The 15484-nt window shown below is 35.3% G+C and overlaps 1 long non-coding RNA gene across 1 annotated transcript in view; it reads left to right on the forward strand.

Annotated features, from left to right (window-relative positions):
• The first annotated feature begins 2539 nt into the window (after positions 1-2539).
• LOC123928423 overlaps positions 2540-15484 on the forward strand; it is a 63455-nt gene continuing 50510 nt past the window's right edge. The window contains exon 1 of the long non-coding RNA XR_006815696.1: positions 2540-2693. This is a non-coding gene — a long non-coding RNA (uncharacterized LOC123928423). The remainder of the gene's footprint in view (positions 2694-15484) is intronic.

Genomic DNA, 15484 nt, shown 5'->3' on the forward strand with positions numbered 1-15484 from the left:
TTTGTTTGGACTCTATTTTAAAATATTCTTTCTAATATGCTGGTATTATCTACCAGATTTTTTGTGATCTGTTGGCTACTAGTGAAGAGATCTCTGCAAGACGGGAAAAAAATTCAGCAAAAATTAATCTCATCTCTTCTTATGAAAGGCACTATGAGGGATTAAAATAGTGAAACACAATTCAGCCCTTGAAATATTTACACTCTAGTACAGAAATTTAATGAAAATAGGATAACATAATACCATCACGTGGGTATTGTATGAGAAGGCAGAAGTGGAAAAATTCTGGACAGAATGGGGTGATGACAATTTAGGGGAAACTAAGCACCCCTCAATGAAGGAGAAATATTCAGAAAATGAGAGGACTAAAAAGTATCTTCTAATTCTACTTTGGATCTGTTTAACCTATCCTAGCTACAGCATACTCTAAGAGATAGCAGTGTGTACTTTAGATTGGATCAGTGATGAAGATGCATTCATATTTCCTTCAGAAATTACCTCTAGTCTACAAAAAGACCACACAGAGGTAGGAGGAGTGAATGGGAGTTCCCCTTAATTTGTATGATTTAGGCTGCAGGAGGGACACATCCAAGAAACTCCGTGGGGACTCTTGATATTCCCCTTACAGAAATGGAATTTTTGATGCCATTTTGGAAAGGATCCATGACGTGTCTGATCCTATTATTCTATGGGCTTCGAGCTCTGAACCAGTCATAGGGCTCCTTAAGCCCCAGACTAATGTTCTGGGAAAAGCACATTCCTTCAACAAATATGGAAACTTCTATTGTTTCAAGATTCTGTGCAAGGGCTCTTGTGGGGCCCAGAGAAAAATATGTTACTCTAAAGCCTGTTTATAGTCACATGTGGGTCACTTTTCATGCTATGGTCTGGGTCTGAACCAAACACACTGACATGACTGAAGTGGATATTCTCTATTTATGCTGAAATATTCAAATCTATTGTACCGGAAAAAAGAAAGAAAGAAAAACCTTATTCAGCACCATGATGAGAATGAATATGGTGTGTAAAATGGGTGAGAGTTGGTTTGAATCAAGTACCATCAACTACCAACTCCATGGCTACCATGGCTACCATGTATCCATCATGGGTACCATGATACTGGGTAGTATCAGCACCATTTTCTCATCTACAAAACAGGGATAACAATAACTAATTTATTAGTAGTTGCAAAGATTAAACAAGACAATGTGAAGTGCACATTACTTGGCATACACCATAAGAAGGTACCTGTATTAGTGATAACCAGTATTATTTTAGAAGACAACATATCTGCTTGAAAAAATGGACATGCACTCAGCCATGTGTGGGTTAAAACCACGGTAGTAAATGATCTGTTTTGCCCACAAGAAATGAAAGTAGTACAGTGGACTCTATGGGTTGTTACAACGATTAAATTAAAAAGACTGACGAGGTGTTAGCAGGTACACAACAAGAAAGAGCAAACTACTACTCACTTAGAAGTCCCTTCATTTATTTTTCATAACTCTGTGGATCAGTATAAATGAACAGAGTTCTTATTTGCCAGAGTCCACCTTCCTCATCTCCAATGCTGGAAACATGGGATTTGATGATCTCTAAGATAACATGTACATCTAAATCATACGTATTCACCGGAGATTTTTAGGAACCAGGTGAATGAAATCATCCTGAAATAGCTGAACGATAACTTCTGGCTGCCAGTTTTATGAAATTTTTGCATTTACCAGAAGAGGCAAATTAAAAAAGGACTTTGAAAAAATTATACTTCCTCTTCATCCCTGCTTAGCTGAAGCCCTTTCTTTGATTTCCTTGACATTGTTGCCTTTTCATGTTTTCCAGCGTTATTCGCTCCCCTTCTCCAAAACCGAATAGCTACTCAAAAAAAGTTAATTCTATTTCTGTGTCACGATTGACTAATTTAGCCTGCTAGTTGAGAACTGCAATAAACCTTCTTTTTCCAAAATAAAATCTGTGAATTCATCACTGGAAAACAAAACAAAACAAAACAAAAAACGATTTTATGCTTCAAAACATGATTGAGTCCCACAAAGGAATGAGATGATAATTTACTTTCTGTCACCTCCAAAGTTACCCGGGAAAACAAACAAATAAACAAACACGTTTTTCTGACAGGCAAACCAGGCAAATCACAGACAAAACTGCAGGGCAGGGGGATCAAAAGGAAAAAAAAAAAAAAAAATCTTGAAAAAGCCGAGCTTCCAATCTCCTCCCACTGGTCTTCGTGAAGGATGACTTCAGTCCCTTTCTTAACTAATTCTGTCACTGTAAAATCCTACAGTCATTCTTCCACACATAAAGGACAAATAAGCTCAAGAGGAGGCTCTCGATGCTTTCAGTTTTAACTATTCACCAATGGTGGAAAAGGCAGAATGCCTGAGCTCTGTCCCGGCGGCCAATCGGATGGCTGTGTATCTCCCACATGACTCGCTACCCCTGTCTTTCACATGGGCTGTAATTTAGTTCAATTCAGAACTGCAGATAGTACAGCTTTCACAGGAGCAAGGGATGCCTGAGCACAAGTGGCTGAGTTCCGCGTGACTTTATGAAGCCCTTTCCCACCTCCCTCCTTCAGGAAAACGGGGGATTCTGCACCTGCGTCAGGGACAGCCTGGCAAAAGCCTCTGCTCTGCCTCCGGGGACGAGGAACTAGCACAAATAACCGTTTTGAAATTGTGAGTATACATTTCTTTCCGTCAAGTGTGCCGATGAAAATAGTTTTATGTCATAAGCATCAACGATTTGGAGATTTTTTTTTTTTTTTTTAGGGCACTTCTTTTAAATGTGTAGGAAAAGGTCTTCGGCAGGCAGGAAGATGGTTCGGGGACAATTGTTGCATGCTTTGTTATGTTAAAGAATTAAAAATAAAAGTCAGGCATTCCAAAGAGTAGCTGCGGGAGGGCTGCACCCTGGAACCCTGCTCCTGTAGGCTGCTTTGTTCATAAGAAAAAAATGAAGGCACACTCATAGGTACTTAGTTCACTTCTTCTCGTTCTTTATGGCTAATCAGATCTGATCTGTCCCCAAGAAAAATAAAAGACAAACTTTGCTGACTCCACTGACAAGGGTACCATAGACTTTCCAGACATCTGACAGTTATTATAATTAGCTATGAAAGACTGCTAAGACACTTGGGGGCAAATAGCTCTTAAATTCTGAACAATGGCTTCAAGCCAGAGCTTTCTTTTTATTTATTTTTTAAAACACCACTTTTCATTTTGTCATAATGATAGAAACGGAGCTGGTTTCGGTGTTTTCGTCCACAAAATGTGAAATAAAGTCCCAGCAGAAGTGAAAGGTGACTGGTTATAAAGTGGTCAGTGTAAAGATAGAAGGAAAAGACAGCTTTCTGTATCAGGATCCAGCCTTCCATGTATAAAGATTTTTTTTTTTTTAATTCCTAATAGGGTGGAGTGAGGATGTGGGGGTGGGGAGGAAGCATGCGGAAGCTTCTTTATAGAATGCTTGAAGAATAAAAGAATTTGGGATTTCTTCTTACTAGAAGGCAAAAGATACACTGAGCATCTAACTTACATGCTTGGTAAGGTTTTTTGATGGAGTTTCAAACAGAAGCGACATACAAGCCAGTTTTTTTTTTTTTAATTTATAAAATAATTGGAAACAAATGGGTGAAGAATGATCCTGTATTATTGCTTTCTTTTTACATTGAGCTAGGCTAACCTAGCAATGCATTATGCCTTTACTTCTAGAATCATCCAGATTCTTAAAAAGTTATAGGCTAAGTCTCATAAGAAATTAAAAGGCAAATCAAATCGATGTGATTGTGACTGATGAAGATTTTGAACGACAAAGCCTCCAACAGAAAGAGTTTGTAAGAAAACATTGCCCTCCTTATTTTTAAAAGAGAGCATCAACTCCATCAATTATTGAAAGGAATTATTCAAAGGCTCCAGACATAACTAATTATGGCTTAAAGAGATCTGCCAGAGCAGGGCTTGTGTTCTAATTATAAAAGTCCAAGACGGTAGGATTCATTTTTTAAAGAGGACTTGGACACAAATTTTCGCATAATCTTTTTAAAATACACCATTTTTTTTTTCTTTGTCTGCTCTCATGTTATCTACACCTCCCCCACCGCCGCCCACTGTGTGCTGAGACACCTGAAGGCTAGACATAATGATCAACAGAGCTCCAGCCTGTCTGGACTCCAGCCAGGTTTTTCTCCCCCCTCTACAATCAAGGAGCTTGCACGCAATGCATGCCGAGCCTATTCCACTGCTATGTGCAGATCCGGGATGGAAGTCTTACACATACTGCGGAAAGATTAAAGACAACAATATCCCCTTTCTTTTACCCCAGACAGCCTCAATTTTTAACCCTTTCATTACCTTTAAAACCAAGACATCTTCTCCGTTCAAATGCAGGGCTCAAGGGACCCTGCAACTCCTGCATCATATCATACAGCTACACATGCCTCATTGGGTATAGAAATCTCATCTCGACAGACCCATCAGGGGATATTTTAGGATGAACAGTGTGCTAACGAAACAAAACACAATTTACTCGTGCGGGAAATGCATTTTTGAATGAGCTTAAGCTGTGTGAAATCTAGAAAAAGTCAAAGGTCTGTGGAAAGATTCTTGCAAAGCTTGCAGAAGGTTATAGCGTTTCTGATGATGCTGTTCTTTAACCGTCTCGCTCTCTCTCTCTCTCTCTCTCTCTCTCTCACACACACACACACACACACACACACACACAACAGACACATTCAGTCGGGCAATTATATCATTATATCACAGAGAAACCCTGGTTTAGTGGTGATGTCATCACATATAAAATTTTGCCTTTGTGGGCAACATTTGCAATCACCTAATCTCCAACGTCTGCTGGGTGTGTGCCCATAGGAAGTTCACATGTTTGTGGGATTAACCAACACCCACAGGAAAGGACTATTTTATTTGTAGCTATCTCTCTCTTGAAGATGTGTTTATGGGGCAGAATGGACATGTTTATCAAGGTATCTGTAGTCAGGCAGAGTTTCTGGTTCTAGGAAGCCTTACTAAGATGCTGGTAGAACATTTTAGAGGTGGCTGAATTTCTATGCTATGAATAGGATGTAAAACGGCGAACATTTTGCAATCACGTGGATAAAAATGCTATAGTACTGAAAGGGGTTATGACTTGGTGATTCTTATTTGGCATTTACATTTTTGCAAACATTAAATCATTTCACTCTTAACTTACTGGTTAAAGAAAGAATATATACAAATGACTTAAAAGTAATGCTCGTTTCATGTGCTCTGGGTTAGAGGATAATTGGGTTAAAATTTTATGGGCTGGTGCAGTGTTTGTATTTATTTTCAAGTTCATTTTGTGGGTGTTACACTAAACAGTTGTCCACCAAACAAGTTGTCCAGATTTTTAATAATGTGTGTATTTAAGTGTACTGTTTTATTTTCCTTAACTCAAATAGAACAAAGTTTAATAATTTTATGGAAACAGATTGCCATATCTGAGACATAAAGATAGAGCAACCGTGCATACATAATGTCTCTTAATTACTAAGTTTGGATTTGTAATTTACTCTTCATTAATATAGAACGGCCAGGTATACTTACCAGTTCTTATATACCAAGTATCTGATACATTATTTTTTTTGAATTTTGCAATTTGCTCTGAATACTTCTTTCTTGCATACTTAGAAAAGGATTAATTCTGAAAGGATTTGCAACACATACATATATGAACAGCACGATTTATACACCAGCATACAATATAATGAGATTAATTTTACTGAGGCATTTATTGTATGATTGTTTTAAAACGAGAAAAAGTATTTTGTTCTGTTTTTTGCCTTCTGTGTTACTTTTGTTGAGAAAAGCATATAGCTCAAAGAACAGACACATTTTGTGCTTAGAAAAAACAAGCTACACAAGTTAGGTGACATTCTGTGGGGTAAGACTCCAGTGCGAACTCATAAATAACTTTTTTGAGAAATTTTTGGGCTTGACTCCATAATTTTTACATAAATAGTTCTTCCAGCCTATACTGGAGTTTTTGCCTGAGGATGAATTATACAATTGTTTTGTCAAACATAAAAAAATGGACAAGTAGTTGTTGGATTTAAATTTCACCTACTTTCTAAAAACAAAACATGACATTGCCCACTGGGGATACAGGTTACTAAAACGGCATCTTTCAAAGAACAGAAGATAATGGACTTGATTGAAATAGTTGAACTACGTAGCGCCAATTCAAGAACAAATGGTTTTTCAGGGCATAAAGGAGAAAGAACAATTTACTATGGTACAGTTTATTCTTCTTACACAATAGTAATGATTTATTTGAAATGGCAGAACAAACAGTAAATATACAAAAACAACCAATGATATCTTATGTCAGAGGTATGTCAAGATTGTTGTTTCCTAGATTAGAATATCCTTAATTCAATTATTTATCTGAAGACTGTAGTGAAAACCTATACTGTTGCTTGCTTAGTTGATAGAATAATCATGTGTCCTTGCACATGTGTATAGATGGTATAAGAGATATTTGAATGTAGTTTTATGACGAAAAATAAGTGTTGGTATTTTACTATAACCAAAGTTTTTTTTTTTTTTAAATGATCTTGAGTTAGAATATTAACATATTTTAACACAATGTAATTTAGATGGGGAGGTCCACATAGCTATGTCTCTGCTAGCAGGGGGACATACTCAGATCATGGCTAAATTGATGTATTGATGATGTAATTACTGCAAATGCCTCATATCAAAACATATTTCAATCATTTCAGAAGATATGACTCTAATGTGGCAAACAGTATAAAACGCTATTTTTTAGAAAAACTTTGTTTCTTGACATTAGGAAGATGACTTCTGAAAGTCGGCTGACACTCCTAATTTCTCTTCATGAAAGGATAGATTGGGTTTTGTTTTTTTTTTAAATTTGCCTTTACGCTTGAGACCTGAAATTATTTTTAGTAGATGCCCTAGCACTGCACAGAGAATGCACAGGAACCTCAAGTCACAATGAGAAAAGAAGGAGAATTGGTTTGGTTGCTTGACGCCTCAGATTTTATTCTTCCAAGCCTACATGCAGACAGAACTCAAAATTAATTTGAGTGAAAACTATCCGAGTTATTTTCACAATTTTCAAAAGACCCACGGTCCTGTTGATATCCCATTAAGGAGTAGTGTTCTAAGAGTGATTGAATGTTCCCCTGCCTGAAACTCAGTCAAGCTCAGTGAGGCACTGGGGTCAGATGGGCTCATGAATCACAGATAGGAAATGAACTGTGTATTGCATATTTGGAGGTTGAAAAAGAAACATTTGGGATATTTTACCGTAAACAGATTTTGGGTTGAGTTTTGGCACATCTTTTTAAACATCAAGCCTGCAGTTCAGCTGAAATAACTTTTTATATGTATAGCTAAGACCAGATGGCCACGTGCTCCTTTCTTATTTAGATGAGACTTTTCCTTTCAATAACATCTTTCTTCCTGACCTGCTTAAAAATTCCAGCGAATGAAATCAGCACAGGATTTTCAATTCTAATTGACCATGTGCAGAGGAAGGGCCAGTGGAGGAATCAGTGGAGGCATTGTAAGGCTTTACTGCCTCAGTTTTGTCTTTGTGTTTTCTCCTTACTAGCCAATCTAAACTAATTGAAAACATTTAATTTTTATTAAAATTAATATAGCTGCGAGATTAATCCTCTATACAAATTATGTGAGTTGGCTGTTTCTACCATTTCATCTTAAGGAATCCAAAAAAAGTTATCATGCACCTGCATAGTCTCTCGACTAACTGGTAAGCAAGTGATTGGTTTAAAAAAAAAGCATTAAAATACTGGCATAATGATTGAGTTAAGACAAAAAAAATGATGATATGAAATGTATTTGGAATAAATCATCATTATTGGAACATACATGTTTTTTTAAATTTACCTTGAAAATACCCGCCATATAAAGTTCTTGGTCCATTATGTGTGCAGTCATTATATAAAAAAGAAAAAAAAATCTGGAGATTTCACTTGGATTTAGGTTACTCAAAGATAACAAACATTGAAGATGATCTGTGTAGTCAGTGGCTCACTTAGCAAATCATACGCGGTGAAAGTGTGCATGTGAGTTTTCAAGTTCTGTTTCCTCTGGACAAGTTCATTACTCAAATAATTTTCTTCATAGTTGATTTACGACTTTGAAGAGTCAAAGATGTTCTCTTTTTAAAAATTTAATTCTCAAATGATAAAAGTGTTAGATGAAAACAAGTTATCCCTCTGATCCTGACATTATTTTGGCCAAGAAAGATAGAAACATGCACCAGAGGTGCATATTTTTTAAATATATAATTGAGTTTAGAAAAACCCTAAATTAAACATCAGTGTCATTGAAAAATATGAGCCTCACACTAACACTGTCTCTGATTTGGAATTCTTTGCTCATTCTTCTGCAGGTAACTTTTTACCTCCAGCAAATCTACTTGTTGTCAAAAGTGGGATACCTCATCAAAAGCCACACTAGTGAAATTGTTTGAAAAATGCATCTTATGACTGATCAGATCAATTAGGATTTCTTTACATCAAAATTTCACAAAAAATGAAATGCAATTGCCCATGGGATTCACACCTATGAAGGCATGTTCTAAGCCACCAACATATAAAGTCAATTCTTTATGAACCTTGCAAACAGTCAATTTGTATGACCAAAATATTTAAACTCTCATTATATCATTAAGTGTATGCATTAATTACAATATCTCATATTTGATCATTTTCCTCCTGATTCATATATTTAAAAAATGCATTATAAAAAATATGTATGGCAATGATTTAGCCCATTTTTGTTCTATTACCCTAAATGCATAAAATATAGTTAGAAAATTGAGACATGAAAATATAAACAGAAAACCTAAGCATAAAACAAAGTCTAAAAAATTACACACATTTTAAGCTAAATTTTACTTTTAAAACAACAAATTCTAATTGACAGGGAATCTAGCCGTTTGTGTAGAAGATAATGGATAATAGGATCTTGGGAAAAATAATTAAAATTATACTGGTGCTGTAATTTCAGGGGATTGAAGCTAAGATGTTCAAAATAGATAGGTGTAAACAAGGAATACAGCCCTGAGTTACTCCCACTTTCTTTTCTTCCATGTTATTCTGAAAAAGAGATGGTCTTGATTCTGTAGGATTACAGATAATCACAAATACCAAGGGAATTTTAGTCTTTATATTTATATGGGCTCATGGTTGAGATTTGCTCGTCTGTTTTCCTGTATATCCTAATTCTTTAGATGAACAGCACAGGAGAAATTGTGATCAGTTTGGGGAGCTTTGCAGCTGTGTAAAATGTCTGCCTCACTCTATCCTCTTTCCTGTTCTGTAAGACTGGGATCATCAGTCAGAGACAGGGCTAGCTCCTCGAGAAACCCGGGCCCCCTTTCACTCTCCACGGAAACCATCTGTGTCTGTTTTCACGTTCCTTCTAAAGAACCTTTCCCCAGACTAGAGCACACTTCTGAACATTGGAGGCTTCTTCCCCCAGTTTGCTATGTTCTCAGCCATTCCTGCTTAAGTAAGACTTTGCCTCACCCAGCTACGGTTCACACTCAGAGTTGGTTTTTTCTGTTTTTGTTTTTGTTTTTGTTTTTTTGTTTTATTTTATATTTTTAAAGTGTGGAGGAAGTGGGGGCAAACAGGGAATACGTGACATCGAAAGAATAAATGTAGGGGCGGTTGCAGATGTCTTTGGCGTTCTGAAAATCTGCAGGGTTGTAAGCAGAATAACAGGGCGACAGTGAGTGTGATTGGACAGCTCTCACTCCCCGCACGTGGAAGTTTTCTCTCAAGTAATGCCCTTGAGGTGGACTCTTCATCCCTGCAGTTCATACTTGATTTGGTATATTTCCTGCAGGGAAATTTGCTTTTTTAACTTAAAAAGGCCTAACCTCTCCTTCAGCAAACGTGGACTAGAACAAAGGTATGAGAAGAGATTTATGTCCATAAGATGATGAGTGAGAGTGGGAACGGTACCAGAGAATCTAAAATGAGGCAGGTATGTCAAAAAGTTGATTCTAGTTGATTATATTTTTATCATCCATACGGATTGTCTAGAAATCTGTATGGAGATGTCACCTCTGTGTGATGGGAAACCAGAACTAAACCAAAATTTCATGTACGGTTTTAAGTATCCTGCTTATTGCTTAGAAACATTCATGAAAGAGACATATTTCACGGACTTGTAGAGCCATCTGATCCTTGTTGCCATTAGCCATCTCTGGGATATCCGTCAACGTTTAAGGGGAGAAAATGAAACACTCACCACTGGCCCGGTTGTTGTAAGCACTTCACAGAGTGCCCCCCGCCCCAAGCCCTGAAAGGACAGAAAGATTTAAGCTGACAACAGTGACCAGGAAGAAATTCATTTTTTGGTTAGTCTGAGGACAGAAAAGGGTTAATTTTTCAAATCTCTGTGAAGGGGAGGGGGGAACCCCTGGAAGATAAAAACCAAACCAAAGCCTAAGCTGCTAGTGATTTGGTTGTATTTATGGATTATACTACATCTTGAAAAGAAGAAAATCAGAGCTGTAAGATGACGCTGCAGGGGTCGTCTGGACTTTTCGCTGAGTCTAAAGTCTGTTTAGTCAATGCTTATTAAGGCCTGGATTTGACCTTTGCTCTCCTCACTCCTCCCTGTTCCAGGTGCAACATTTTTGCAAGTGCTTTACCATTATTGGACACTATGTACAAGCTTCGAATTGTGAATGAAGAGAGTGTCCTTAGCATAAAAAGCAATCTAGTAGTTATGATGCCCACATTAAAAGAGAGAAAGGTTACGAAGATCTGTAAACTTACATACACTTTCCTTTATAATTAATACATGGCGACTCTAGGCGTTCTTCAAGATATAATTAAGGTCATTCCATTGCAGCTTGCATTAAAACCAGTTTGGTACGATATGATGAGTTTTAAGGTAGTGATTTTTGTCTAAACAAATTATCCTTGAAGTTAACAGAGAAAATCATCTATAATGATTTTGTTTAAATTTTTACATATACACTGAAGTTCTTATGTTCTAGGTTTTGTTTTTGTTTTCTAGAGGATTAATCTAAAAATTGTGTCCACTGAGAAGAAAACACAAAATTCCCTAGTATTTGCTCCTGGAATATAGTCACACTTGTTTACTTCAACAATTCTATAAAGTATATTTCTTATTTACAGAGTGTTTGGTAACTCTAAGAGAAAGTCCATTTATACACATGCATTAATTGATATTTTGAACAAAATAGCCATGTTTATGCCTCTGAAATGTTAGATAACATGCATAAAGCATATATTATAACTTAAAAGTAATTATATAAATGTAAAAGGGGATAATAAATCTATTATGTATAGAATACATTAAAAGCTTTAAAAATTTCTTTCTGCTGAAAGTTTTGTTCAATTGACAGTTCTCTAAATTACATAAATTTACTCATTTTAAATATATAGTTTTGAACTTTGAAGAAAAGGAAATCTACCTTATAAAGAAGATGAAGGTTTTAGAATTTCACAAACGAAGTCTTTTATAAACATCTTTGTAAGCTAGAATACAAAAAGTAGGAAAAAATCATTTTTAATTTAGAAATTTTCAAACTACACAAAAGGTATAAGCAATGTAAATATATTTTCATGCTTCTACACCAAGATCGACAATTTTTAATATTTTTCTTCATTTACTCCAAGCCATTAAGAAATAAACTATATCTAGTTGAAGATCCCAACCCCCTTTGTATTTCCTGACGTCCCTTTGGCTTTAGGAATAATCACTACCTTTTACTTGCTAGATCATCCTTCATGTCTTCATTTTTAATCATTAGTTATGTATCACAAACAGTAAAAAATGAACAAAGTATCAAGTATGAAGTCTTATATTCACTGCTTCTTAATTTACCTTAAAATTATTGAAAAATTTTCAAGTGAACATATTCGTTGGAAACTGTATTTATTCATTTCAAGTTAGAATACCATAATGATGATTTAATGTAAAGATTTAGGTTAAAAGATCTCTTTGCCCTACCTCCACTAACTCCTTTGGTTGCAGAAATTGAGAAAATGTCTTCTGTCTCCCTTTTATTCAAATTTTTAGAATTGAGCCTTTTACATTTTACTATCTTCATGTTACATAAGGGATTGGTAATATGATTAAAGCTTTATACTTTAACATGATCTCCATTGCCCTCATTTTATTGTTTTTATAAAGGAGCAAGTATTATAGGTAGCTTCATGGATATTAGTTTTCATATTTTTACACTCATAGTATCTCATATGGACTCTTATTTTAAAATATTCTAAGGAGCCATAGAGCTATGTTTGGTTTGGTTTGATGAGAAAATGCCAACAATATCATAGTTAAAGAAACGAGCATTGACTTTAGGACTGTTTTTTGCAATTTCATGTGGAGTCAGATTTCTGTTTAAAGAGGACCAAATGCATTTCTGAAAAAATGTATTGAAACCAAGATCCTTATTTGAACACAGTATTGCCACGGATTTGCATAAGCTATGTGGTAATTCATTGCCATATAGACCTCTTAATGCTACGTATCCTCTGTGAATGCATCAGAGTAGAAATCTGCATCAGAACATTTACTGTTATAGGTTACCTTTAACATCTTCAGAGAGAAAATTTTAGAATAACCTGAAGGTGAGTTTGAATTTATTTTTCCCTATAAATCCCTTAAAAATTATTTGGGTAGCAATCTTTCAAGAGAAACCTAAAGTCAATTTAAAACTTAAGATCTTAATGCCTCAGAAAAGAAGTTAACTAAAATACCTAGGTCAGATACTTGAGCTTGCTCTCCAACCAAACTGTACTTTCAGCTTTCATTTATGAACTACATGTTATTTCCAGACTGGACAATAGTAACCACTAGTCAATATTTACTCCAGGCAATATGTATGCTGACATAGTTTAAAGATGATAATAGATGAGTATGCAAGACTCCATCTTTTTTTCAGGTTCAAACCAGGGTATGTTGTAGCCCTCAATAAATGTGACCTCTCATCTTTTAGGCTAGGTGAAAATAATCATCATCATCATCATCATCATCATCATCATCATCATAATACAATGATCTTGACTGTACCATTCTTAAAAGAATAAATTGCTATACAACATATTTAAAACTGATCTCATCTATAATTTTTGTATACCAAATAATTTATTCAAAGATACCACCTTTTTACTATAAAATGAATTCAAGAGTTTGAAAAACTGGTCTTTAAAGGCTCTTCTCTTATAACATGGCCAAAAGAACTGCAAACATATTTATTAAGAATTTATGGAATTTTTTCTTTCTTTTCTTTTTCTCAGCCACCTATCATCTTCCTTACCCTTTAAGCTACCAATAGGCTTCCCCTTCAGATAATTTCCTAGTCAGTGTCACTCATTGGGGGTTTTTAAATTCTCGTTTCTCCAAAACTCTGGTCAATTCATTAACATCTCTCAGTATTTTTATGTCTGTTTCTCATTATAGTCACACAGCAAATAAGCAGAACACTGGGTAAAGAATAAGAAGATATGTTACTAAGTAACTGGGTGACTCCTTTGGGACCTCAATTTCCCTGTCAGTAGTTTAGGGAATTAGGGCTACTGGATCTTCAAGGTCCCGGGACATAGCTCTGCATGATTAGCTGAAATTGAGACTATTAACAGATTAATGAATTCTGTGCTTTCAGAATAATCTCAATATGTTACACATACCCACAAGTGGTCTAGCCTGTTGGAAATCTAGTCATATTTATAATTTTTCGAAATAATTCTTTTTAAATGTCTAATTTTCACTGGTTAAATCCCTTTGTCCATAAACTGTGATTCCTAGATGTGCCTTCTGAAGGATGTTCTTCATCTGAATCTGCTGATTTCCTCCATGAAATATCATATGTAAAACCATTAGTTTAAGGAGAAGTTAGATAATTCAGACAATGCATTTTACTGATGAACTAAGTCAAATCAGGAAACAACATGGTCACTTATTTGTAAAGATCGTGTGTGTGTGCGCGCGTACACGTCTTTGTGTGTGTGTGTGTGTGTGTGTGTAGGATATTCTTTGCAAACTCCGTAATAATTTGGAACCACTGGGTTGTGCAATAGAAGAAGGGGGTTCACTAAATCTTAACTGTTATTATGGCAATGATATGATATGACTGCGGGGGTTTCCAGATGCTGATCTGGACATTAATACTAAGAGTTACAAAATAGACATCTTCAAGGTATTACCAAAGTTGTATTTCAAGTTAGCACTACCCCTATTTTTATTATTGGGAAGCTGATCATTGAAACACTGTTGAGGAACTCTGAGAATGATTTTACCCTGCATTTTAGCAATGCAAATTTACTCAGATTCCTTATTTATGAGCAACTTAGGAAAGTTATAAATTCTCTTGCTAATTCAGGCTATGCTTTAGGTTTAAACTAGTTTATAACTGTGGTATATGTAGATACAACTTCCACAGGGAAGAAATTCAAGGAGTTGAATTTCTCAGTTTCAGATGTCAAAAGCAGGGCTCAGACTAAAAGTCCAAAACGGGAGTGCAGCAGCATGAGTGATGGGAATCCATGGAGGAAACTATCATGCTAAGTAAGTTAAATAATAAATATAAAACGAATTATAAAAATACACTTGAAATATGAAGAGTTAACACTATACTGAGATTTTTTTCTACTAAAGTCGATATAAGATATTTAATTTATCCTTTAAGAAAATTGTGATCAACAATTTAACAACTATTCAGATTATGTGATAAATCAGACAATTAAAGTGATTTCTTATGCCTGTTTGTCCACCAAGGTTATCTTTGCCTCCAAAATATGATAGAAACACAGAATAGATCCAAATTAAATTGCCTTTGTAGATATTCACAGCATACCAAAATCAAGTGTTATAAGATTATCTATAATACGAAATTGTGGAAATGTCTATGATTTTCATTATTCCTCTCTTTAAAAAAAGTCACTTTATTCAAATAATTATATAAACCTAATCTTTAGAAAGGGAGAATGAAGAAGAAAAATAAAATATCATATGTAGTCTAGAAAGTCCTTTCTTAACTGAAAATATGAATTATTCAATGAAATCATGTAGCCTTTCAGAAATATTTCCCTATATCAGATTTTAATTTTGTCTGTCATTCTGTAAAGCTGTGATACATTATACCATATGCCACAGAGTAACAAACCATAGATTATTAATGGTCACATTTGAACTTGGTAGGGAAAACTTTAAGTCCATAATTGCTGTCAATGCTAAGTTGAGTTTATGCATCTGAATTTCCATTATAACTTTTTTTTTAAATGGGATGCAAAGCAGAGGAAGTCCTGAGGTAGAAAATATCAGTGCCTAAATAATATGCATAAAATGAAATGCAAAATTTTTCATGGTCACAATGTGGATTTCTTTACATTCAATTTAGGAAACTTATTTCTTTGAGTCAAACTTCAGCGTTCAAGAGTTTGATG

This window comes from Meles meles, chromosome 17 (genome assembly GCF_922984935.1).
Source record: "Meles meles chromosome 17, mMelMel3.1 paternal haplotype, whole genome shotgun sequence".
Lineage (NCBI taxonomy): Eukaryota > Metazoa > Chordata > Mammalia > Carnivora > Mustelidae > Meles > Meles meles.